Source organism: Azolla caroliniana, unplaced genomic scaffold, assembly GCF_043228905.1.
Source record: "Azolla caroliniana isolate FFs.n. ecotype wild unplaced genomic scaffold, voAzoCaro1.0.p SCAF_10, whole genome shotgun sequence".
Classification (NCBI taxonomy): Eukaryota; Viridiplantae; Streptophyta; class Polypodiopsida; order Salviniales; family Salviniaceae; genus Azolla; species Azolla caroliniana.
Window position 1 is genome coordinate 13,614,327 of NW_028230445.1, and position 24,246 is coordinate 13,638,572.

Sequence of the window (24,246 nt, forward strand, 5' to 3'; positions counted from 1 at the left end):
GACATTCGGAAGCCGATTCGATGAAGATATTGTGTTATCTTCGAGTGCCAAGCATGTCGTGCTTGCTTAAGCCCGTAGAGAGGCTTCTTGAGTTGGTAGAAGTCTTTCGAATGAATGTTGGATTCAAATCCAGGTGTTTGTACCATGTACACCTCTTCTAATTCGCCTTGAAGAAAAGTGTTCTTGATATCCATCTGTTGGAGGTGCCACCCTTTCGTTGCAGCAAGCACTATTACGGTTCACACAGTTGTTATCATTGCCACTGGGGCAAAGGTCTCTTCATAGTTGATTCCTTGTGTTTGTGCATAGCCCTTTGCTACGAGTCGAGCTTTGTAGCCGTTGATGGAACCGTCTGCATTATACTTCACTTTGTATATCCATCTGTAGCCGATTGCCTTCCTCTGCAGTGGCTGAGGGAGGAGATCCCATGTCTCGTTCTTGCTGAGAGCTTGCATCTCCTCATTCATCACTTCAACCCATCACGGATCTTTAACAGCTTCGGCAAAGCTCTCCGGTTCTCGAACTGCTGCCACCTTCATCATAAAGGCATAGTGATATGCCATATAGTCGTTGTAGCCGAATCGACTAACCAAATTCTTCTCTCGGGTGGCGCGACATAGTTTCTCATTTGCCGATGTGAGTGCTTTCTTAACTCCGAGTAACCTCACAAGAGGCACATCCAAGCCATCGAACTCACTATCGAGTGAGTGAGTCGATTCATTGTTGTCGACATAATCATCTTCATATTCCGGCATTTTGGCCTTCCCTTTGTCCATATTTGGACTTGATCGAGATATTCTTTGATTGCTTAGAGGCTCTTGTGGTTCGCTCAATCTGGTCGAGATTGGGCTCTCTTCGAGTATTGACCTTAGTTGATAATCGTCTTCTGTGTTGTCGAGATCGTTCATAGATGGTTCGGGAGGAGTCGGCTCAGGTTTGTACCATGAGGTCTGTTGAGACACAAGCTCAATATTGGCCGGACCAGTGCATAAACCGGTGCGCAACAAGAGGCCGGATCGGTGCAGAAACCGGGAGGCCATTGAACAGATATTCCGCGAGGGAATATATTTGGGAGTTAGTGTATGAGCTCAGTTATGAGCATTGAAGTACGTCTCAGTACTTCTGTTAGTTCGTATGGACTTGTATAAAAGTGCCCTCTGAGCACATCCTATGTACAGAGTTTTACACATTATTTTGAATTCAGTTTCTTCTGTGTGTTATTTTTCCTCTCTGTCTCTCACACATACATCGTGTCTTAAGGTCTCCATTAAACCTGTTGTTTCCTCCTGTTGGTATTCTGTGTGTCATATAGCTTCCGCACGTCACATTTCACATGGTATCAGAGCGTGAGGGTTGAGAACCTCTACAGCCGACTTCAGCTCGAAACACACAAAAAAAAAAACTAACTAATCTCGGTGAAGAACAGAAAGGAAAAAATTGATAGAGGTACGACTAGCTCGCTTCCAACTAAGAAGCTCGACAGAAGTAACTATGCATCTTGGTCGTTCAAGATGCACCAATACCTACTTGGACATGGATACTGGAGCTATGTCGATGGAGCGAATGATGCAGCACCCGAATCGACACACAGAGATTTCCCCATCTGGGAATAGTCGGCGAGCAGGGTTCTCTACTGCTTCGCGTCCTGTGTGAGCAAACAACTCTTGAGCTACATTTGGGATGAAAGAACACCGAAGGATGCTTGGGGAAATCTAAAAAAGATTTTCGCCGCAAGCACCGACAGGAGTTGAGCAATGTGCGTCAACGTGATATGACGGTGGCTGACTACACCTCCAAGATAAAGGATATCTGTGACTCTCTCGCCTCCATCGATGTGAACGTTGAGTAGGGAGAAATGGTGTAGATCTGCCTCAGAGGATTCGTGCGTGCGTGGAGAACGAGGCGGGACCACTAGGTTCTTGGACCGAGAAATAACTGAGAAGGAGGAGAACAGAAAGGCAATGGACGCGCTTGCACACACAGACACAGGAGCACATAGGAATCACGGTCCAACAACACAGCAAAACGAGACGACTAGAAGTCTGAGTATATGAACACGTATGTATATAAATATATATATGTATCGAGACGGTTACAACTAACAGGCCGGCAAGGCGAACACCGACGCCTGTTCATTCACACACAGAAGAGCGAGATGGAGACTCTGCCGGAAGCACACGGGAGTTCCACAGAGCGTAGTCAGCCTCCCGAAAACCTACGCAGAAAGGGCTATGGAGAGTGGTAGAGGAGAAGGGCTCGGTCCCAGTCCGGCAACACTTCATCCTCTCTAACGCGCGATCCCTTTTCCATTCCTCTCCCTCTCTTTTATAGCCCAAGGAGGGAGGCCGTTATCATCCGTTACATCGTATTAATTCTCTGTCCTTTCGGACAGAGATACACCTCGATTCTCTCCCTATTGAATGCGTGCTACCTAGGATTTCACCTCAGCCAGCTTGTACCTACCTACTTACTATACAACGAAAAGTGTGCTTGCGTGTAAGGGCCGTTTTCCACACGCTCAACTCGATTTCCGCCTAGGGACGGTTTTCTTCACGACATCCACCGGTATGCGCCAAAATTGGGCTCCTGCTGGAGAAAACCGGTCCATGCTTTTACTCCTCGTCTTCCGGTTTGTCATCCGCCTCAGACCGCCCGTCCTCGCCATCCATGCTTTCTAGATCCGGCTCGCACTCGTGTCGTTTCTTAAACGCTTTGACCCTCTTCCCCGCTACCAGTATTGTCATCCTCGTACCGTCGAGCTCCGCAAGATGGTAGGTCCCGTTGTCATTGGCGCCTGTCACCACGTAAGGCCCGAACCACCTCCTTGCAAACTTCCGCGTTGCCCTGTGCTGGTTGTCGAGGATGTTGTCATACACTAGGACCCAATCGCCTTCCTCGATTTTCTTCGGTCGCAGTCGGCGAGCCCGATCAAACTACCCTTTGTTCTTCAACCTTGCCAACCGAAGCTTCTCCGTGGCTCCATCCACGTCCTTCGGCCTTCGCTCGAGCTGTCGAATCCGTGGTGCTAGCATCTCCTCCCGGCTCATCTTATCTCTCCAGTCCACCGTGGCCCATGAGGAGATTGTTCGCTTTGTTGGCATGATCAGCCTCTGTCCGTACATAAGCTCTGCCAACATGAACCCAGTTACCGAACTGTGCGTAGTTCGGTCTGCCCACAAGGCATAAGGTAACAGTCGCGGCCAGTTCTCGACATGGCCTTCACACGCCCGTACTAGTGCTTTGACGATCGGCCCGTGTCCACGCTCCACCTTCCCGTTAGCCTCCGGATTGTACGCCGTGGTGAGCGAGAGTTTGACCCCTAGTCGGCGTACAATCCAACCCTCTGCGGTCAGCCATGATCCTCCCGACGCACCCGTACCTACACACTACCTCTTCGAGCAGGAACCGGCATACCGCCGCGGTTGTCTTGTTCTGCAGTGCCCGGCCTTCCACCTGGTTCGTTAAGTCTTCCCACGCAAGCACCAGGTATCGCATCTGTCCAACTGCCATCGGCATCGTCACCATGTCCACCATCCACTTGAAATGGACAGTCGGAGGGTAGGTTGGGTGAAGCTCGTCCCAGTGGCGGACTGTGGAGTGCATTTGACAGCTTTCGCAAGTCGTCACGAACTGATGCACGTTCCGGTACAGTCCTGGCCACCAGTACTTCCCTTTTAGCTTCTCGAACGTGGCCCACGTTCCGCGGTGTTCGGCCCAGGGACTCTCGTGGTAGGCCTCCAACAATTCCTTCTACTCCTCCTTCTTCGCCACCACTCGGAGCGGGATGCTGTCCCTCTTCTTCGGGTGCTTCCATATGTACCCGTCCCGAAGGAAAAATCGGTATGCTTTCTTCCCGATCCGGTTGGTCTCTTCCTTTGTCCATGCCGCGTCCGGTGTCATTGTTTTCAGGAGCCCACTGATCTAGAGCCACTCCCCGTCATACTTGCTCTCGTCGAATTCGTTAAGCGCCGGAGTGCTCCCCTTTCTGGTTGTCACGTATGCCGCCTCGAAGAAATCTACGACGACTTCCTCGTCCTCCGAAACCATGCCGTCCTCATTTTCGAACCTCGCCCTTGAGAGCATGTCAGCTATGGCATTGTCTTTTCCGGAAATGTGTCGTATCTCCGGATTCAGGGACTTGATGTACGCTATCCACCTGAGCATTGCTAGGTCCAGCGTCGCACATCCGGAAACCATGCCGAGAATCGGTAGGCAGTCCGTCTCTATTATTACCTCTGTCCCGATCAGGTAGTCTTTATCGGCCTTCACCGCCGAAACGATACCCCAGAGTTCGCATTTAACCTGGGCGTATCCTTGTTGTCACTCATTGAGGACCTTCGCGCCGAACCGGATGGGGAACCTCGTGCCAACGTCATCCTCTTGGTTGATCACCCATCCGATCCCGGTCGGACTCGTGTCTACGGTTACGTAAATCAGAGTGTCTTTGCCGTAGACAGCCTTTCGAAGTGTCGATGCCATGGCAAGTGCTTCCTTCATCTTTCGGACTGACTCCGTATGCTCGTCTCCCCACTCGAATTTACGCCCTTTCTTCAGCAACCCATACAATGGCTTCGCGACGTGGGCGTAATGCGGGATCCAGATATGGTAGAACGCGCATCCTCCCAAGAATCTCTCCGAACCTCCGTAACCGAATTGCAGTTATGTTTCATCGCGGAGATGGCTTCCAGCTTGGCTGGACACGGCTTCTGACTGTAAGGTCCGCATAGGTGCCCGATGACCATGATCTCTGATTGCCCAAAGGCCGAATTTTCCCCAGAGAAGGTGAGCCTCGCGCCTTCTAGTCTCTGCAGCACCTTCTCACAGTCATCGATGTGAGTCGCCACGAAATTCCGACATCCGTCCGGTCTAATTGTCTCGTCCTTTTCCTCCACCGGGCATCCCCCGATCGGGATGTCGTCTAAGAATGGCATGGTGATGTCCGGGATACAATCCCTGAGCACTTTGTTCATCGCGTTCACCATGTGAGCCACCGAGTTCGTCCCTCCTTGTGGTAGGGTACACATCCGCACTAGGGCGAGAGGAGTCCGCATCGTCGTAATGTCTCTGCTCTCCACGGCTAGTTGGAATTGATCGTACCCCGAATACAGATCACCGACAGAGTAAATCGACCTTCCGGCGAAGGCCTTCGCGAACTCGTCTATGGTTGGTCTGATTCTTGCGTTTTGAATGGTCACCTTGTTGACCGGTTGCAAGTCCTGAATGAAGCGCAGTGTGCCGTTCTTCTTTGGCACCGTAAACCACCGGTTCGAATACAGGGCACTCGACGGTTCGAGGATGCCCATCTCCACCTTTTTCTTCAGAAGCTCTATCAACTTCGGGATGTGAGCTCTCGGCACCGGAATTGGTTTGAGATTCCACAGTACATGCGGTACTGTGAAGATCACCATCAGTTCGACGATCGTCGGGTCCATGCACCCCATCTCCCCCGGCGAGAACGCGACGGCTTTCCCATGCCTTCCGAGCATTCTCCGAAACCTGTTCTCCTCTGCCGCCAGTAGAAAGCCACCCCCACCGACCTTGAGCTTTCGTAGCGTTATGTCGGTGAACCAGTGCCCTATGCCAGCCGGATTCCATAAACTTGGGTCCATAAACTTGGGTCCGGCAAGGGTGCCGCTACTGGCCTCACCTTCCGGTCCACAATCTTGTACTTCGTGTCCACCCGGGCCTTTCGATCCGACGCGAGCCCGTTACAGAAGTCGGCGATGACTTTGTACATCCTTTCCGAACATACCGGAATCGTCCGGTCCTCTTTAAGGCCTCCTTCGACCACATCTCGTAAATGTCCCAAGGTGACGTCGAAGGAGACCGCCTCCACGGGTCCGCTAATTTCCTCTCCAGGGCCGAGGACTCCGCATGCCCAAAGTCGCTCCTCCGCCCTCTTCTTCTCCCAGCCAATGACGCCGGCAATCGTACAACCCCCGCTATCGGAGAACCAAAATTTCCTACCGATGGTACAAGTCTTCTTCCCTACTGTACATTTGTGGGGTTTTTCCAGGGTGTTCGGACTATCACGGCCCCACGCCTTGATAGCCCTCTCTAAAAATCCCCTCGGGTTTCGCCACTGAGGGTCTCGCGGTTACGCTCATGGTTTGGTCGCACCGTCAGGAACTGGACCGAGTGACACCCGTCCTGGCTCTTGACTCTTGCATAGGCCGAACTGTTGTCCAGCACCTTGGTCTCCATTCGCGCCGCCGTGATGTATGGTTCTCCTAGTATAACCGGATGTGAGGACGTCTCCTGCATGAAGAAGTGTTGGTCGATCTCAGTATCGTTGATTTTCACCCTTACGTTCGGGCAGGCTCCATGTAGTTCTTCCATGGCGCGTGTCGCTGCCCATATTTTCCATCCATGTTTGGTGTTGATTGGCCATTTCCCCCTTTGTAGAAGTTCATGGACATCAAGTTGATTTCTAAACCGTGGTCCACCAACGCCACCATCGACTCCTGGACATCCTTGATCTTAACAGGGGTCTCCGTGGTCGCTCTGGCCCAGTGCGGCCTCAAATAGTGGCTCTCCGCAAACTCATCTTCTAGTGCCATGTCCTCTATGTGCGTCGTTCGCACTACCACCGACTTCTCCGGCTCTGGTTTTGTCGACAGCCTCTTCTTCTACACCAAGTCTACAATGGAGTCATGGAACTCCTTGGCGATTGCGAGCACTTCCCTCAGCGACAACTCCACTTTGTTGTCGAGGATACGTTCCTCCAGGACCTTTCGCAGGTCTGTGGTCCTTTCGATTTCCGTGCTCAACTTGTACCCGGCCTTCTTGGCTTTATCAAGTGCGCCGGTCGCATCAGCCTCATTCTGCCTTTGACCGAATCGGGTCTCATACCGTTGCGAGGGCCCCGCCCCTCCGGATTTACCTACTCGCTTGTCTTCCACCAGAGCCTCATAGTTCTGGCATGCAGCTTCAACAAAGCCCGTCTTCTCTTCGACCGGGTCACTCCACCCGGTTACCTCCCAGACCCGTTTTCCCGCGCGGTCCGCTTCTTCTTTCCTTAGCCGTGCGCCGGCGAGGCCTTCCAGCATCAACGGCCAAAATCCAGTTTCATTCGTCATCTGGGCCTCACCACCTCTGACCCGGATCCCAGCCGACGCCGAGTAGTGGACGGTCTCCGCGTGGCAAGCCGCCGCATCTTCCATCAGCCGTTTCATACCCCCTCGTCCGACATTCAGGTCCAGGGCCCTTCGGGTCTCGCTAGCGTGCACCCGACCGTTCCATAGGTACACCACGTTGGCTCTCATTGCCTCGGCGAAGTCCCCGCAGTCCTTCCGGACATGGTTGACTGCGTCGCACCACAAACACCGGTTTCCAGCCAGAGGACTTCGGTCACGGGCCTGTTCGCCGCCGTCCCTCCGTGCCTGTGCAATCTGGAGGTCCATTACCATCCTAGTCAGCTCCTCTAGAGCTGCTCCTCCGGACGAGCCTTTGACCATGACGGTCAAAGTCGATCCGGTCTCGAGCCAGTCTCGGGTCTCTTCCCTTCGCGCTGGCGGGGTTGGCTCGAGTTTCCTCACTGGTACAAATCCTGCCCTCGTTGATCCTTTATCAACCCACTCTCATCGTTTGTTGAAACGGCCACAGACTCTCTTCACCACGGCCCAGTCGGCCGTCAGCCCGTCATCAGTCTCCAGCAGGAGACCCACTTGCTCCCGGTCCCTCGCATCCACCGACTTAACGGACAACAGGACGCGACTTGTGTCTAGTACGGTTCGGTCGAGCGCCGACGGACGCGCGAAGCGTTCTTCAAACTCCCGGAGGAGCACCAACGCGTTTGTCCTGTTTTCGGGGGTCTCTACCCATTCCATGAAGTCCCTTTTCGAGAGCCGAAGCACGTCTTCAAGCCCGTATTTTTCGAGGAGCCGACCTTCAAACTCTTCCCAGGTCTGGCTCTCAGCCCGTACCTCAAGCACCTCCGCATGGATGCCTGGTATCGCCACCCGAGGGAATCCGGTCAATCGCCTTTCTTCCGGAATGTCTCTCATTACCATCTCGGCCTGGTAGGCCTCCAAATAGCTCGTGGTGTCTTTCCCACCGAACCGGCCTATCATGCCGATGACCGCTTCAATAGCCCTATCGAGGGCGCCTACGCCTTCGTGCGCACTCACTATCCGATCCACAGCCGAAGCCATGGCTTCCGCGAGGTCCAACCCCCTCATCTTTCTATTCCTCTGTCGCCTGTTCACGTCGGGTTCACCAAATGTGTCGCGTTGTTACGCGCGTATGTGGAGAACGAGGCGGGACCAGCGGGGTCTTGGACCGAGAAATAGCTGAGAAGGAGGAGAACGGAAAGGCAACAGACGCGCTTGCACACACACAGACACGGGAGCACACAGGAATCACGGTCCAACAACAAAGCAAAATGAGACGACTAGAAGTCTGAGTATATGAACACGTATGTATATAAATATATATATGTATCGAGACGGTTACAACTAACAGGCCGGCAAGGCGAACACCGATGCCTGTTCATTCACACACAGAAGAGCGAGATGGAGACTCTGCCGGAAGACACGGGCGTTCCATGGAGCGGAGTCGGCCTCCCGAAAACCTACGCAAAAAGGGCTATGGAGAGTGGTAGAGGAGAAGGGCTCGGTCCCTTTTCCATTCCTCTCCCTCTCTTTTATAGCCCAAGGAGGGAGGCCGTTATCATCCGTTACATCGTATTAATTCTCTGTCCTTTCGGACAGAGATACACCTCGATTCTCTCCCTATTGAATGCGTGCTACCTAGGATTTCACCTCAGCCAGCTTGTACCTACCTACTTGCGTGTAAGGGCCGGTTTCCACACGCTCAACTCAGTTTCCGCCTAGGGACGGTTTTCTTCAGCACAACGGCAGTTTCAACAGCAAAATTTTTGTACGAAAGTATATGGTGTCGATTCAGCTGCCCAATAGAATTAGTGAGAGATCAAGGTACGCATTTCATTAACAAACTTGTTCATGAATTGTCTACTTACTAAGCAGCGGTTCATAAGAAAAGCACCCCTTACTATCCACAAGCGAATGGATTGGCGGAGTCGACAAACAAAACCCTCCAGACGATACTCAAATAGATAGTAAATGAGAATCGTACGGAGTGGGATCAAAAGTTACATAGTGCTTTATGGGCATATCGCACGTTGTACAAAACATATATTAAATCAACACCTTTCCGAATGGCTTTTGGATTGGAGGTAGTGATGCCAATTGAATTCCAGATTCCGACACTTCGAATACAAGCAACTGAAAAATTAAATGAACTACAATCGGAGCAAATTTGGAAGGAATCTTTATTACTACTAAAAGAAGACCAACTACAAGCAATGACAGCTTTAGAGCACAAGCAAAGGCAAACTAAGGCATTTGTAAATCGACACCAACAGAAAACCGAATCACAATTCGGAATCAGAAAACTTGTACTAGTTTTCTAGACCAAGATGGGGGTGATGCCAGGAAAAATTCAGTATAGATGGATGGGACCAGTTTGGATCGTGAACAGTAAAAATGGTACGTATCAACTAGGAACCCTATCAAGTGAGATTTTACAGAAATGGGTCAATGGTTTCCGGCTTAAACCATATCGTGGACATATGTCGGAAAATCCATTCAAGGATGAATCGGAAGAAAAGTAAAAAATAAATCAAATATATATATATATATAGTATAAAAAAATAAAATAAAAAACTAACTATAGAATATTTTCTAGCCAAATCATAACTAACTTTCACGAAGAGATTCTTGGAGTAATTTCAAAAGGCTATAAGTAAAAGTAGTGGAGGCGTATTTCTATTAGTCATTATTACTATTTCTAGCCATCACTCCACTAGTACGCCTAGTCATTACAACATTAATAGTACTTTTATTCCCTAGGCATCATGCAAAAAATTAATCTATTAAAACCTATTTCTGTAATGACTGTTTTACCACAGAAGCAGAAACGCATTTGAGCTCACAGATTTTCTGATTTTTATCGCCATAGCCCCCAACGTTTCTCACAGTGCTCACTAAGTGACGATCTGTTAATCGACGAGGACAACATGCCGTTTGTCTTATCTGACAACTTGCGCCATTGGCTCGTTCGCAATAAGTTACAACGATTTTTGAAAGTCGCAGAAACAGAGCCGCACCTGAACGCGGAAGGTCTGTTGGCAGAAATCGATGTCTCGACGATCACGAATAAGAAGGTATGGGCCGTGTTGGAGATGCCAAGAGGCGGGTTCGACACTGTGAAGAAGGTCACAGAGGATGTTTTGCGGTCCTAGTTTGGTGAATATTCGCCCTCTGCCAAAGCGTATCAGACACAGGGAGGTAGGGATGTGTTTTTTCATGAAGTTGCAAAATTTTTATTGGAAGTAGGGTTTGTTAGTCCCAAATTCTATTGTATGCCCAAAAAGAGGGCCAGATTTATTATCACCGCTTAGGAAGGTGAAGCTTTCGATTGGGGGCTACTATCGGCAGATGCTTTGAGAGAACAACTAAACGGGGTTCAGAAAGGAAAACCAATGAAGACGATTTTTGCTCCTTGGTTATCGGTATTATTTCCGAGTGTAGGGCCGGAAAACTGATCAGAGGTGCGTCGGCTGCCTCAGGTACAGTCATCCCGAACCGGACGACAAGTCCAATGGGAAGAGTGGAGGGAAGAAGAATCAATGTAGGACGATACCACTCAGACCGACACTGACCAACCGGAACCACGACACCAACAAGAATCAGAACAACAACAGTCGACGCAATCTCAACAGTCCATACCGGAACCAGAACCTACCCAGTAGTCGCCGACTCCATCGCAGGAGTCTCAACCACAGAGGATGCAAGAACGAGGGACGACAGATGAGCAACCGTTACAGCAGCAGGAGTCAGGACGAGTTGACATTGACCAGCGACCGCCAAAACAACGAAGGGTGAAACAACGGTCCCAAAGATACTCTCGACCAGAGCAAGAACAACCTGTGTAGAAGAAAAAGAGAACTAACGATCAAGCCGCCCAAAGCACGGAAATACCTCGTGTTAATCCAGATGACACGTCACGAGTTCAAAAAGGGCAGACATCAACGGCAACGATGCAAGAGGCACTCGGTTTTTCCGACATTCCGGCAGCAACACATGAGCTAGCTGCCATTCTGTAGTTCGGAACATCATATGAATTGGTAGAATGGTTAGCTAAAAGACTGCAAGAAGTGTCAGAAAGAATGGCACAAGAGCACAGAGATCAAATAATGATCCAGAAGTCATTATGTGGAGCTAACGAAGCAAACGAGCAAGTGGAAGTGGAGAGAATTGGTCGACAGCAACATGCTAAAAATAGAGGTGAAGCCATTCAAATACCACCATTACATGAAGCAATGGTGGAAGTACACCGTGAATATGAAAAGGCTAGCAGAGCAGCCAGGGATATGGCCGAATTATACAAACAGGCTACAACAGCTGCAGATGTGCTTAATGCACAGTATAAACGAATGTAGGCAAAAAATCAGCAATTGAAAAATAAATTGCAAGAAGAACATATGGCTCTAGGAAAAGCAAGAGAACAGATATTCCAGCCAGAGTCACAAAGACAACCTTTGGAGATGGATTCGGAATTACAAAAAAGGTTGTACCAAGCTGAACAAGCACGAAGAGAGGAAGAAATTAAGGCAGAAAAGACTGAGGACCAGTTCAGGGAAATGGTGGCTCGATTACAGTCGGCAAAAACGACAGCCGGACAGATGTTTAGGGGAAAAGGATAATGTAATATAAGATTTACGCCAACAATTAGCCCAACAACAAGAGACTACAAAGCAACAAGTCAAGGAACTGGAAGAGTATGTCAAGAGCCAAGAGACTTGTTTTACAACACAGTTGGATGGTAAAGACAAACTGGTATACGAAATCCACGGAAAAATTATTCAGCAGTAGAACAACTAGAATGAAAAGAAAGCGCAACTAGAAAATTGATGTGCAGAAATTGAAACAGTCTCCGAGAAATGACGACTTGATCTCTTAGTGGCACAAGCTAAACTGATGTAGGCCGAAGGGCATACCAATGCGGTAATCATTGATTTACGGAAAACATTGGCAACAACATAGTTTGAGGCTAGAATGACTCAGGACAGGGTTCAAGCAATCATTAAACGTCATCGAATTAACACCCTAAAATTGGTCAATGAATTGCTGGAGGAGTGTTGGCAAACATGGTCGGCACAAGCCGTGGAGCTTCAGCTTTTAAGAGCCGATAGAGAAAATAGGAAAGTTCAGGTCAAGGCTTCCTCAAGATGTCAGAAGAAGCAATGACCACAGTTCAGGAAGATATTGCTAAGGACCTATACGACATGACGGCTTATTTTAAAGAAGAAATTAACCGAATAATGCAGGAATTCGACAAGCATGATGTCGAGACATCCGTCGAGTTAGACAATATCGAAGCCGAAAATGTCACCAAAACACCTGGACTCGGGGCACCGGAAGCAGGAACAGAAGCGGAGCCAAGACCATCGATGGAAAGAACCCGACAGGAAAACAACAATGGGGAGGATACCGAAGATGAATACGAAGATGAGGAAGGCATGGCAACACAGGAGGAAGAACACTCATTATTCCACATTTTGCAGGACGACGCAGACGAGGATTTGGAGATGGAGGAAGATCTTTCCTCGCAGGAGTAAAGGGGTCTTGTGGGTTCGCTGGACAACGTCCTGGCCCACGGGCGTGCCAAGTGTTACCCGGACAAGTATAAATGTGTCGGTATCGGAAAAATGTTTAGAGTTGGAGTCGGATCGACAATTCGGATCGATGACTCAGCAAATAGCCGAATAGGACATAGTTAGTTACGAAGTTTTGTAATTCTTGTTAAGTATAAGCAATAGGATTTCTTGATAAGAAAAGACCTTCGGGTTGCCTATAAAAGGAACCGAAGGCATTGTAAAAATCTATCGTTGTATTTAGTAATATAAAGTTTGGTTAGGAAAGCTCTGTGTACGGATTGCTTCTTGTCATCTGTTTATTTCTGTCTAAGCTATATTACCTAAGTCACGATCTCGGTGTCTATTATCACCGATAAGTTTACAGCTAATTCATATCTATTTGTCTAACCACAACTTCTTGATAGAACGTTCAAGACGAACGTTCATCTTATACTGTGTCGGCAAAATAGCAATTGTCGACCAAACAACATTGCATTTACCATGTACAAATGGGTTTTCTCAAGGACTTTGTTAATCTACTACATTAGCATAGCTCCTCTCGAGAGGATGCAGTCTGCACTTGTGAATGCCCAATTTGTCGATCTAGCCTGCAAGAGCACTGTAAATCATCAGAGCATGTTATCTCTTCCATGAGTGGTCTTTTAGATTCAGTATTGTGTCCGAAAGAATATGAGGCTATCTTCCACAGTCATAAATGTGTCATGGGTTTATGTAAAGATTGTGGCCATAGAAGATTTAGTTAGCTGGTGTCCAAAAGAGTTGAGTAGTGAAATATTAATCTCTGTCAAGTTATTTGTATCTATGGACACCAATTTTGAAGGAAAGGTGTGTAAAAGAAAGGATCTAGTTAGGAAGTCTCTTAAACTAAGGGATTTGGCGTCTTTATTTGTAGTATCTCTAGGAAAGTTCATTAAACACAACTTCATTTATTCATAGCAGGCCCTTCAGTTGAAGACTTGCATATCCATGTAGTCGATTTTGCAAAGAATTATACTTTCAAGCAACAGAATGAAATTAAATCCATGCATTGGTGTTTAATGGAAGTAACCATTTTTGTGCACATAACATATTTTCGAGCTTCAAGTGATGTTAAAAAAGTAATTCATTTTTTTATTTCTGGTGATAAAAAGCATGATACCTTGTTTTTGCTTCCATTGTGTGCAAGGAAATTGGAGGTATTGTTTAAACAAAGCATATATTCAGAATTGAGAGTACCATACATTGAATGAAAAGGACTGAGCGGATGGAGAAACAGAAAAGAATGTTGACTTCACAAATCAGGGCCGTGGAGATACTTTGAGTGATGTCATAAATGTTGGGGATAATATCCATGTAAATGAAGAAGAAGACAATTTAGAGGGTGTTGATTTCTATATATTGAAGTGCACGATTTGTAAACAATGTGCAACGCAGAATATTGTAGATGCTTGGGGAAATTTTGTATCTGTCGGGACATTCTACATCGAAGGTACTTTTTATGCAAGACTAGATGATTATGATTATGTGTATAGGCTTTTAGAAGACAAACTAGTAGCGTACATGTACTCTCATTGGGTCAGGTGCATCAACGTCCCAATGTTGCAATACAATAGCTGCTCAGATTTATACACAGTTAGTGCTAATGTGTATGAATGTATTTACAACAATATGGCATTGAATTTGTAGCTAGAAGGAGATTATACCAGTTTTCTTATAAAGTGGACAAAGTAGTTGTATTGCAAAATAACAGTTTAATAAAATCGTTTGGGTGTCTTTTTCTGTTCTTGTTTCTTAATAAAATTGTGTCTGTTAAATGTATATTGATTACAGTCAGTTTTACTTATTGCAACTTTCAGTTTTAGTGTCTGTTCAATGTGCATAATAGCAATGATTTTTTTACTCTCAAGTGAACCATGCACAAGTTCAAACAGTTTGCCATTTTGAGAAGAACCAACAACATAAACCCAGAAATCAATTACCTATTTTAAAATTACACAGTAGATAATTTACTCAAAACAAGCGATTTAAATCTTCATTGATTAATCTTTCATCAAATTACATATTTATAATACACCATTGGCAATGTCTACAAAGCGCCTATAAATAGCTAAGCACTTGCTAGTTAGTGGAACATCTGTATATATGTGATCCACATACAGAGCTCGGTATGGTGTCCACAACCATGCAATTAGTTGGCAGCTCAATGTTTTCATCAAGTAGTTATCAAGCATTTCATCGGGTACAATGAGACAGCATCTGCGAAGGTTGTAGTAATGCCGGAAATGTTTTGTATCCACTATCAACATATTGTCGGCATTATTTTCGGGCCTTGTTTTGCTCTTGTGCAGTCATTGGGCCTGGCTTCACACAGTTTTGCTCTTGTATAGTTGACCGTGTCATCGGTTTTGGCATTACGTTTGTGCATGTAGATACTTCTATGGTCGATATCAGCCCACTGTTATCACATGTTGCATCTACCTGCAAAATCAAATCATATGTGCAACATGCTTGATCTACTTGCGTGACCAGATCTGTTGTGTCAGTTGCTACATCTACTTCCAAGATGGGGCCCTCTAAACACGTAGCAACATCAACAGTTTCCACACTGCCATCGGCCTAAGGAGCAATAGATTCAAACCCTTTAGACTCTGCAACATCATAAAACACCAACATATTCACACTCACAAAGTAGCTAACAATCTCACAAAACAACATAATGAACATGAAATATTCTGCAACAAAATAATAATATTATCTTAATATCAATCATAGAGTTCCATTACGTAATGTGGATCAAGCAACAACCAATCTGAGGTGTCAGTTGTCCAAATAGACCATAGGCTATCTTCATAATCTTTTTAAGAAAATAGCTAACAGTCATATCCCACTAATCAGTAATTGGTAGTAATTAGCCCCAATTCAAGAGCCCCTTCATCGAGTAACTGGTCTTGTCCCCGATTGTGCCCCCTCTTCAGCCTTTTTCTAGTCGGTTGCCCATTTAGCCTTGCTTCTTTCACCCATTGCGCAAGTGTGTCCCCCTCCGACAACCTTTCCATCACCCCAACAACGTCTTGCAATAGCTTTTCAAGTACAGTGGGATCTGGTGGCACATCATCAACAGTTGGGCTCGGTGGGGTTGAATCAAGGTTTTGGGATTCGAAGAACTATAGCATCTAGTGTTAAAAAACATTGTTGTTATGAACCTTAGATTTACATATTTCATGGCTTTTCACAACGTTTCCTAATTCAGTACAATCTTCCAAAAGAATAGGGTGGATCTGATCTAAAGGAGATGTGATAGCAGGACTCTTACTTTCAGCCACGTTGCTAGTTATCTCCTCATCGGTTGCAGCGTCATCGGCACCGGACACCTCATGCAACCTCCTTAATCCACGAGATTCTACAACAACATGATAGCTAATTAGCTACATGGTAGGTAATTAGCAACCACTCTTGATACTACTTGATACTACTACATCTTACTAAATAGATATTCTTCTTAACTATGGCATTACCTAATTACCTATCACTCTTGATACTGCTTAGCTAATTAGCTACTAGACTATAGGTTGGCAGTAGCTAATTAGATACCACTTAGCTAATTAGCTGCTAGACTATAGGTTGGCAGTAGCTACTTAGCTACATCTTAGCTAATTCGCTGCTAGACTATAGGTTGCCAATAGGTCATAGATTTGTAGTAGCTAATTAGCTACATCTTGGCTAATTAGCTAATACCTAGCTTGTAGCTAATTAGCTACTACACAATTGAACCATAACAACTAAATAGCTACCACACTTTATACAGCTTAGCTAATTAGCTAAGATGTAACTAATTAGCTATTCTACTTAAGTATCGTAGTAGCTAATTAGCTACCACTTAGCTAATTAGCTACAATATAGCCAATTAACTACTACACTATAGGCTGGTAGTAGCTAATTAGTTGTTGACTTTGGCATGGTAGTAGCTAATTAGCTACATCAAAGCTAATTAGGTATTCTACTTAAGTATGGTAGTAGCTAATTAGCTACCACTTAACTAATTGGCTACATTGTAGCGAATTCGCTACTACACTATAGGCTAGCAGTAGCTAAATAGTTGTTGACTTTAGCATGATGTTAGCTAATTAGCTACATCGAAGCTAATTAGCTATTCTACTTAAGTATGGTAATTAGCTATTCTACCACTTAGCTAATTAGCTAAGATGTAGCTAATTAGCTACTACATTATAGGCTAGTAGTCGCAAACTAATTGTTGACTTTAGCACGGTAGTAGCTAATTAGCTACAATGAAGCTAATTAGCCAATCTAACCAAAAGCCGATAAGATGAGACCGAATCGGAAAGAAGCTAATACGATCCAATCGAAAGCGGATCGGACGAGACCGAATCGGAAAGAAGCTAATCCAACTAAACCAGGGGTCGAAAAGATTGAGGCCGACGATTACAACAAAGAGGCCTAGAAAAGACACTACCACGAATGTCGAGGGCCAAGCGGGCCAAGCGGATTTAAAGGGTGTTACCGAGGATGAGATCTCAACAAAGGAGGAGGGCTCTAACATGAAGATTGTCAACTCTAACGCAAGATTACACGATAAAAGTGAACAAAGTGGGAAGCATGGAACATGCACAAGACATGAAAGGTTATGCTCAAGAGGAGCACGAGGAGCCGCAACAACCGACCATGGCCATGCAAACAGTGAACGAAGACTATGGTGGATCGGATGGCAACAATGGTTCGGGTGGAAAGAATGGATATGCTCAAAATGGAGAGACAAAGCTGACATAGCGAGAGAAACGGAGGGTACAAGAAGTAACGAAGAATTACGAGGGTCGGTAACAGGAGACCGTACAGAGCCAACAACAGAACAAAACCGGAAACCGGGCGGAGCCGACAACCAAAAAACCGGCGACCAAACGGGACCGGCGACGAAACCAACCAGGTGGAGAACGGACGGACGAGACTAACAATCACTGACAACTTCGGCACATACCGGAGGATGTGCAGGTTCGGAGGGGGCGAGTGTCGTAGTGTATTTCATACACTACATGAAAAACTTATAAAGTAACGTTTTAGTAAATATGAAGAAATAGAAGAAAATGTCAAAATAAATAATACATGCATAGGGCAAGATTCAAACCTTGGACCTCCATGTTAATAATGTGAAACCTTACCATTACACTAGCATTTTATTAGTGGTAAAAAGTAGATGTCCCACATAGAAAGGTAAGTTCGCCTAGGATAAACTTTAGTTAAAAGAAAAACGCATGCTAAAAGAAAAAGCTACGCATGCATATCTAGCGTGCATGAACGCTATAGTCAATAAAAAACGCACAAGATAGAAAAAGCATGATCACTTTAGATAAAGCATATAGTCTATCTATAGGAAAAGTATGGAGTCTATAGTTAGAAAAAAAAGTATGGATTGTGAAGACTCTCTCATCACCATATAAGGATGGGGAGCACAATTTAATAGGTGAGTGAAATATTTGGGAAATTGGATATATTTCCTAAAACACAAATTAATAAACTATACTCGTGGGATTCACAAGATTTCTATATCTTTCTCTATCAATCTAAATACATATTCTTACAATAATATTAATCAATAAAATACATTATACTTGTGGGATTCACAAGTTTCTAATAATCTATTCATAATTAGAATTGTCTCAAATTCTTCCTCTTCCTAGTCCAAAACCCCAGCGGTTCCCATCCGACTCATGCAAACGATCTGACGCCGAAAGGCACGACAACGTAATCGAATCCATGTAGTCCAAAGGTAAATAAACTCCCTCTCGTAACCGTTATACTCCGTTGTTGAGGACGTCCGCAAACGAAAGAGTTCCTCCCGCACTTCTATTGCATTACAACATCTAATATACTTTGCTTTAAATTGTTGCACCAATAGTTGGTAATTAACTTGTTGGTTAGTTTGCAAGGACTCATACCAATCCCTTGCTTGTCCATAGAAAGTGGCCACCAATAGAGGCAACTTCTCCAAACCCGTCATCTTCCCTATTGATATTACGTGATGTTCAAAGGTAGCCAAGAATGCTCCCGCATCTTGGACCTCATCACCTACAAAAGCAAATTGAAAAGCCATATCGGCTAAAAATAAGACTTTCCAATAATACGAACAGAATCTGCTTTCCCTCTATATGGAAAGAATCTACCCTCCTTGGAGCGCCAAAATGATGAGGAGATATAGAAAAATGATAGAGGAGAGAAGAGGAAGAGAAAAAAGAATACTTCATTCTACTATTAGGAAAACGATACAATTTTCTTGGACTCTAAAAAGAACAACCCCACCAAAGAACTACATTATTCTCAATAACACTAATCAATAATAGCCTTTCCTTCTTCTCCCTTTCTTCTACTAAGACTCTTGTCACTTCTTCTAGCCTTCGTATTCTTACTCCCCTCTAATTGCTAAGAATACCTTCCTATTTATAGGTTTTTAGTTGCACTATTCTTGCTTTTTTCTTTTTTACATTTCCTGGATTTTATGTGAGTCATTTTTTCTATATTATTAATTTAGCTTTGCTATTCCAAATTTGTCATACAAGAAAGTTCTCTTTGTCAGCTTTCGTATGAATCTTTTCTTTTAAAATTTGGATATGAGATAAAGAAGTTATGAGCTTTTTTCTCTGCCTTGCTTTTTCTTCGTTTTTTTCTTCTTTTTCTTTTTTCCTGCTTTTTTTACTTTTGGAAAACGCCTCTAACTTCATATCCCTTCAATTTCATTCTTCTTTTAACTCTTGAAGCTGTCATATTGTGCTTTATTCTTATAAATCTTAGCATCCGATGTACTTGTCACAGTCTTTTCTTACGAGCAAAATTTGACTTCACACATACCAAGTTGGTACATTAGTTGGGGAGATCATGCCAAAATGGGTGAATCGATTGAAACTGAAACCTTATCAAGGACCAACACCTACAAATCCATTCAGACTTGGAGTCAAAACAGACAATTTGTCGACCACTCAATGAAGTAGACAAAAGGACAAAAGTGTAAATAGAGTTTTAAAAAATATCTTGGCAAAAGTATAACAGAAAATAATTGTTGTTATTATTACTTCTTGGAACTGTCCTTTTCAGACTATAAATGGACAGGCCAACAAATTATTTAGTATTCATTATGAGTGGTGGATATTAAAGAGCCATTATTAGTATATAATAACTATGACATTTTTGTATCATTCAAATACCATTAATAGCATATTCTAATTAAAACTTCTCATAAAATGGCCCATCTTTTCATAAACACCCCTTCGACAACATTTTGTGTTTCACAATTTTTAGGCAAATAGAACACAAAAAGTATTCTCACAGAAATCTCAAGCTTTCTCTCCATGCAGGAAACAACCACAACAACGCACTCAAGCATTCAGGCTTTCTCCGACAGCAACAGGCGAAAACATGTCGATTCAAGTCTCAGATCGACTATGCCAAAGGATGAAATCCAAGGGTTTGCAGGAATATCTCAAGGTCATAGATGTCGAACCACATCCACAGGCGACAGATATCATCCATCAAATCAATGTCGACAAGATCACCAATAAACAGGTACATTGGTTTCTTAATTTGAACCACGAAGAATTTGATGGTATGGACCATCTCGACGCCAATGTGTTACGGTCCTATTTCGGCGATTATTCGCCATCAGAAAAGGGATACAAGACTCAAGGCAGCTAAGATGAGTTGTTCCCAGAAATCGCCAAATTTTTGTTGGAAGTGGCATTTATTAGTCCCCGGTGTCATGACATGGCTCGCCTAGAAGCCTAGCGTTGCACACACAAAGGATAACGTGAAAGTGAGGAAGGAATCACTAGGATTATGGACGGAAGAGACGAAAGAGTAGAGATGGAGTGAATAGAGATCAATAAGATATGACAAAATAGGATTTTTAAGGAATAAAAGATAACACAAGATAAGATATAAAATAATATATGAGAAGTGTATGAAATTTATAATCATTTTCATGAAAGAGTTACAAAATGATTGTGCACATCGTTGAACCGCACTTTGTCTTGCAAGGTAATCGCTCTTCTCTTTCTTGATCGTAGAGCACTACAATCTTCACTTCAATATTTTGATGAAGATCAGGCTCGAACCGCCTCCCTCTTGTTGAGAGTTGACCACCACAACCGCCAAGCTAGAGCTCCACATTTATGATAAACTTCTTCCCTTCTTTTTCTATTTTTATGGTATCTCTTATGTAATACATAATTTGATTGATATCTCATACCTGCCCCCTTTCATCTTCTCTTTCACCATTTAAATAGGTGCCCCCATGCATATGATGCATTGGAGGGTACAAGTCATGCATGTGATGCATGATCGCCATTTGGCGTTCATGCATTACATGTGATGCATGATAGGCATCTCGTTCATTTTATCTTTCATGTATGAAAAAAATATATGGCCTAGCCTAATGGTAGGTGTGTTGACTTTGGTATATGAGGTTGTGGGTTCGAGCCTCTCAAACATTATTGAATTTACAACATGTAACATCGTTTTTATATCATGAAGCAAATCCTTTATTTTATATACATTATTAGTATAGAGTAAATGGTAAGATTTGAAAGTCATAGGGTGCCCTCTAGACCTGCACATCCTCCGACATGTGCCATTATCTTTCATCTTCATGTTGATCTATTGGAGGAGGTTCAAGCTCAAACCTTTTCTTAAATACTTTTATCCTCTTTCCAGCTACCACGTTTAGGATTAGTGTCCCATCCAATTCACTAAGCTTATAAGTAAAGTTATCATATACTTTTCTTACTATATACGGCCCAAACCATCTTTCAGCGAACTTGCGGACGGTGCTATGTTGATTATCTAAACTGTTATCATACACGAGCACCCAATCTCCTTCTATTTTCTTAGGTCTAATTCTATGAGTTTTATCAAAACGAATTTTATTCTTCAGTCGAGCCTCCAATCGTTGGGCTATTATTTCTATATCTTTAGGTCAATGCTCTAATTGTTGAATTCGCAAAGCAAGTAATTCTTCTCTGCTCACCTCTTCTCTCCATGGAATAGATATCCATGACATAATTGATTCTTCTACCGGCATGATGGGCTTTTGGCCAAGTATCAATTCAACTGGCATGTATCCTGTTACTGAACTATGAGTTGTTTGATCCGCCCATAGTGCATAAGGTAGCATGCGTGGCCAATCTCTTATTTTACCTTTACAGCTTTTCACGATCGCCTTAACTATTGGGCTATGTCCTCTTTCAATCTTTCCATTGGCTTCTGGATTATACGTAGTTGTAAGTGATAATTTGACCCCTATTCGGTTGAAGAATTCTCTAGCTTCATCAAAGTCCAGTTCTCCTCTATCTGCAATTATTTTACCAACACACCCGTAACGACATATTACATCTTCTAACAAAAATTTACATACAGCTCTAGTTGTTTTTTGTCGTAGTGGTCTTCCTTCTACTTGGTTTGTAAGGTCTTCTCTTGCTAGTACTAAATATCTCCTTTGACCTTCCCCAAGTGGCATTGTCACTCGATCGACCATCCATTTATAATGCATTGATGATGAATATGTTGGTTTTAGCTCATCTCGATACCGGATAGTTGAATACCTTTGGCAAACCTCACAGGTTTCCACAAATTTCGTTACATCTTTATACATATGTGGCCACCAATACTTTTCTTTCAACTTCATAAATGTCACCCATATGCCTCTATGTCCTGCCCACAAACTATCATGGAATTTATTAATTAATTTTCTCTTAATGTCATCCTTACAAATGACTCGAAGAGGATTTTCGGTTGGCCTTTTTGGACGCCTCCATAAATGCCCTTCATCTAAAAAAAACTTGAATGCTCGTCTTCAAAATTCATTTAATTGTTTCTTCAACCATGATGGGTTGGCTTCTTGAGTATTTAGAAAATTTCCTATATCTAACCATTGACCTTCATACTCCACATCTTTGAACATTATACTTACATTAAACTCATCGTGAGGCTTAATAGATACTTGATGAGCAACTTGATGGCTTGTAGTTGCCCAATTCTTATCTTCAGCTTGCATCACCCTTTCATTTACGAACCTTGCTCTTGACAGCATATCTGCGATTGGGTTCTCTTTACCCTTTATATGCTGTAATTCTGGGTTCATGGTTCTAATGTATGCAATCCATTGAAGCATTGCAATATCCGGTGTGGTGCAACTTGCTATCAATCCAATGAGTGGCAAACAATCTGTTTCAACCACTACATCTGCTCCAATCAAGTAATGTCTATCTGTTTTTAATGCAGTAAGCAAACCCCACAATTCTCGTTTAACTTGTGCATAGTTTCTTTGTCTTTCATTTAATATCTTTGCTCCAAATCTGATAGCATATCGATGTTGGTCTTCATCTTCTTGGTTGATAACCCAACCGATCCCGATTGGGCTAGTATCAACTGTTACTATAATTGGTCTTTCACCTTTGTAGTTTGGTTGACGAAGAACTTGTGTATGTTCATCAGTCCAAATAAACTTCTTTCCTTTTCTTAAAAGTTGGTAGAGAGGATCTGAGACATGTTCAAAGTGTGGTAACCAAATATGATAAAACACACATGCACCCAAAAATCTTCTCACCTCTGTTACCGAGTCGCAAACTTCCTTCATATTTTGTATTGCGTTAATTTTAATCGGTGAAGGCTTCCTCCCATACCACCCACACATATGACCAACTATTAGAACTTCGTTTTGCCCAAAGCAAGACTTTGTTCCTGATAGTGTCAAATGTACCTGCTCAAGCTTATTTAAAATACTTTCACAGTCATTAATGTGATCCATCACAAACTTTCTACAACCATTTCCAACCATAGTCTCATTTTTCTCTCTTTCTAAGTATCCCTTAATAGGAATATCATCTAAAAATGGCATAGTTACCTTTGGGATGTATTCATGTAGAACTTTGTTCATTGCATTCATCATATCAGCAAACGAATTCGTCACACCTTGAGGTAGAGTGAGTGCACATTCGAACCAACCCAATTGGTATTTTCATTGTTGTGATATTGCGACTATCAATTGCTAGTTGAAATTGGTCGTATCTTGAATATAGGTCTCCCACAGAGTAAATCGCTCTTCCAGCAAACGCTTCCGCAAATTCATCAACGATCGGTCTGATTCCCGCATTTCGGATCGTGACTTTGTTGATTGGTTGTAGATCTTGAATGAATCTTTGAGAACCATCTTTCTTTGGAACTGTGAACCATCTATTGGAGTATGGTGCATTTGAAGGCTCTAAAATCTTCATCTTGACTTTATCCTTCAGCAGATCCAACAATTGAGGTAATCGAGCTCTTGGTACTGCAATAGGTTTAAAATTCTAAGGAATATGAGGGATAGTAAATATTACCATTGGCATCACCACCTTTGGATTTACACAACCAATCTCCTCAACTTTGAATGCGAATGCTTTCCCATGCGTAAAGATCATTTCTTTGAAAGTCGTGATCTCTGATTGCAGAAGAAATTCACCCTTTTCGATTCTCAAGTTATTTATTGTCTCCGAAGTGAAGTGATATCCGATCTTCTCTATTGGTCGAAGCATAGGCTCGATTGTTGCTGC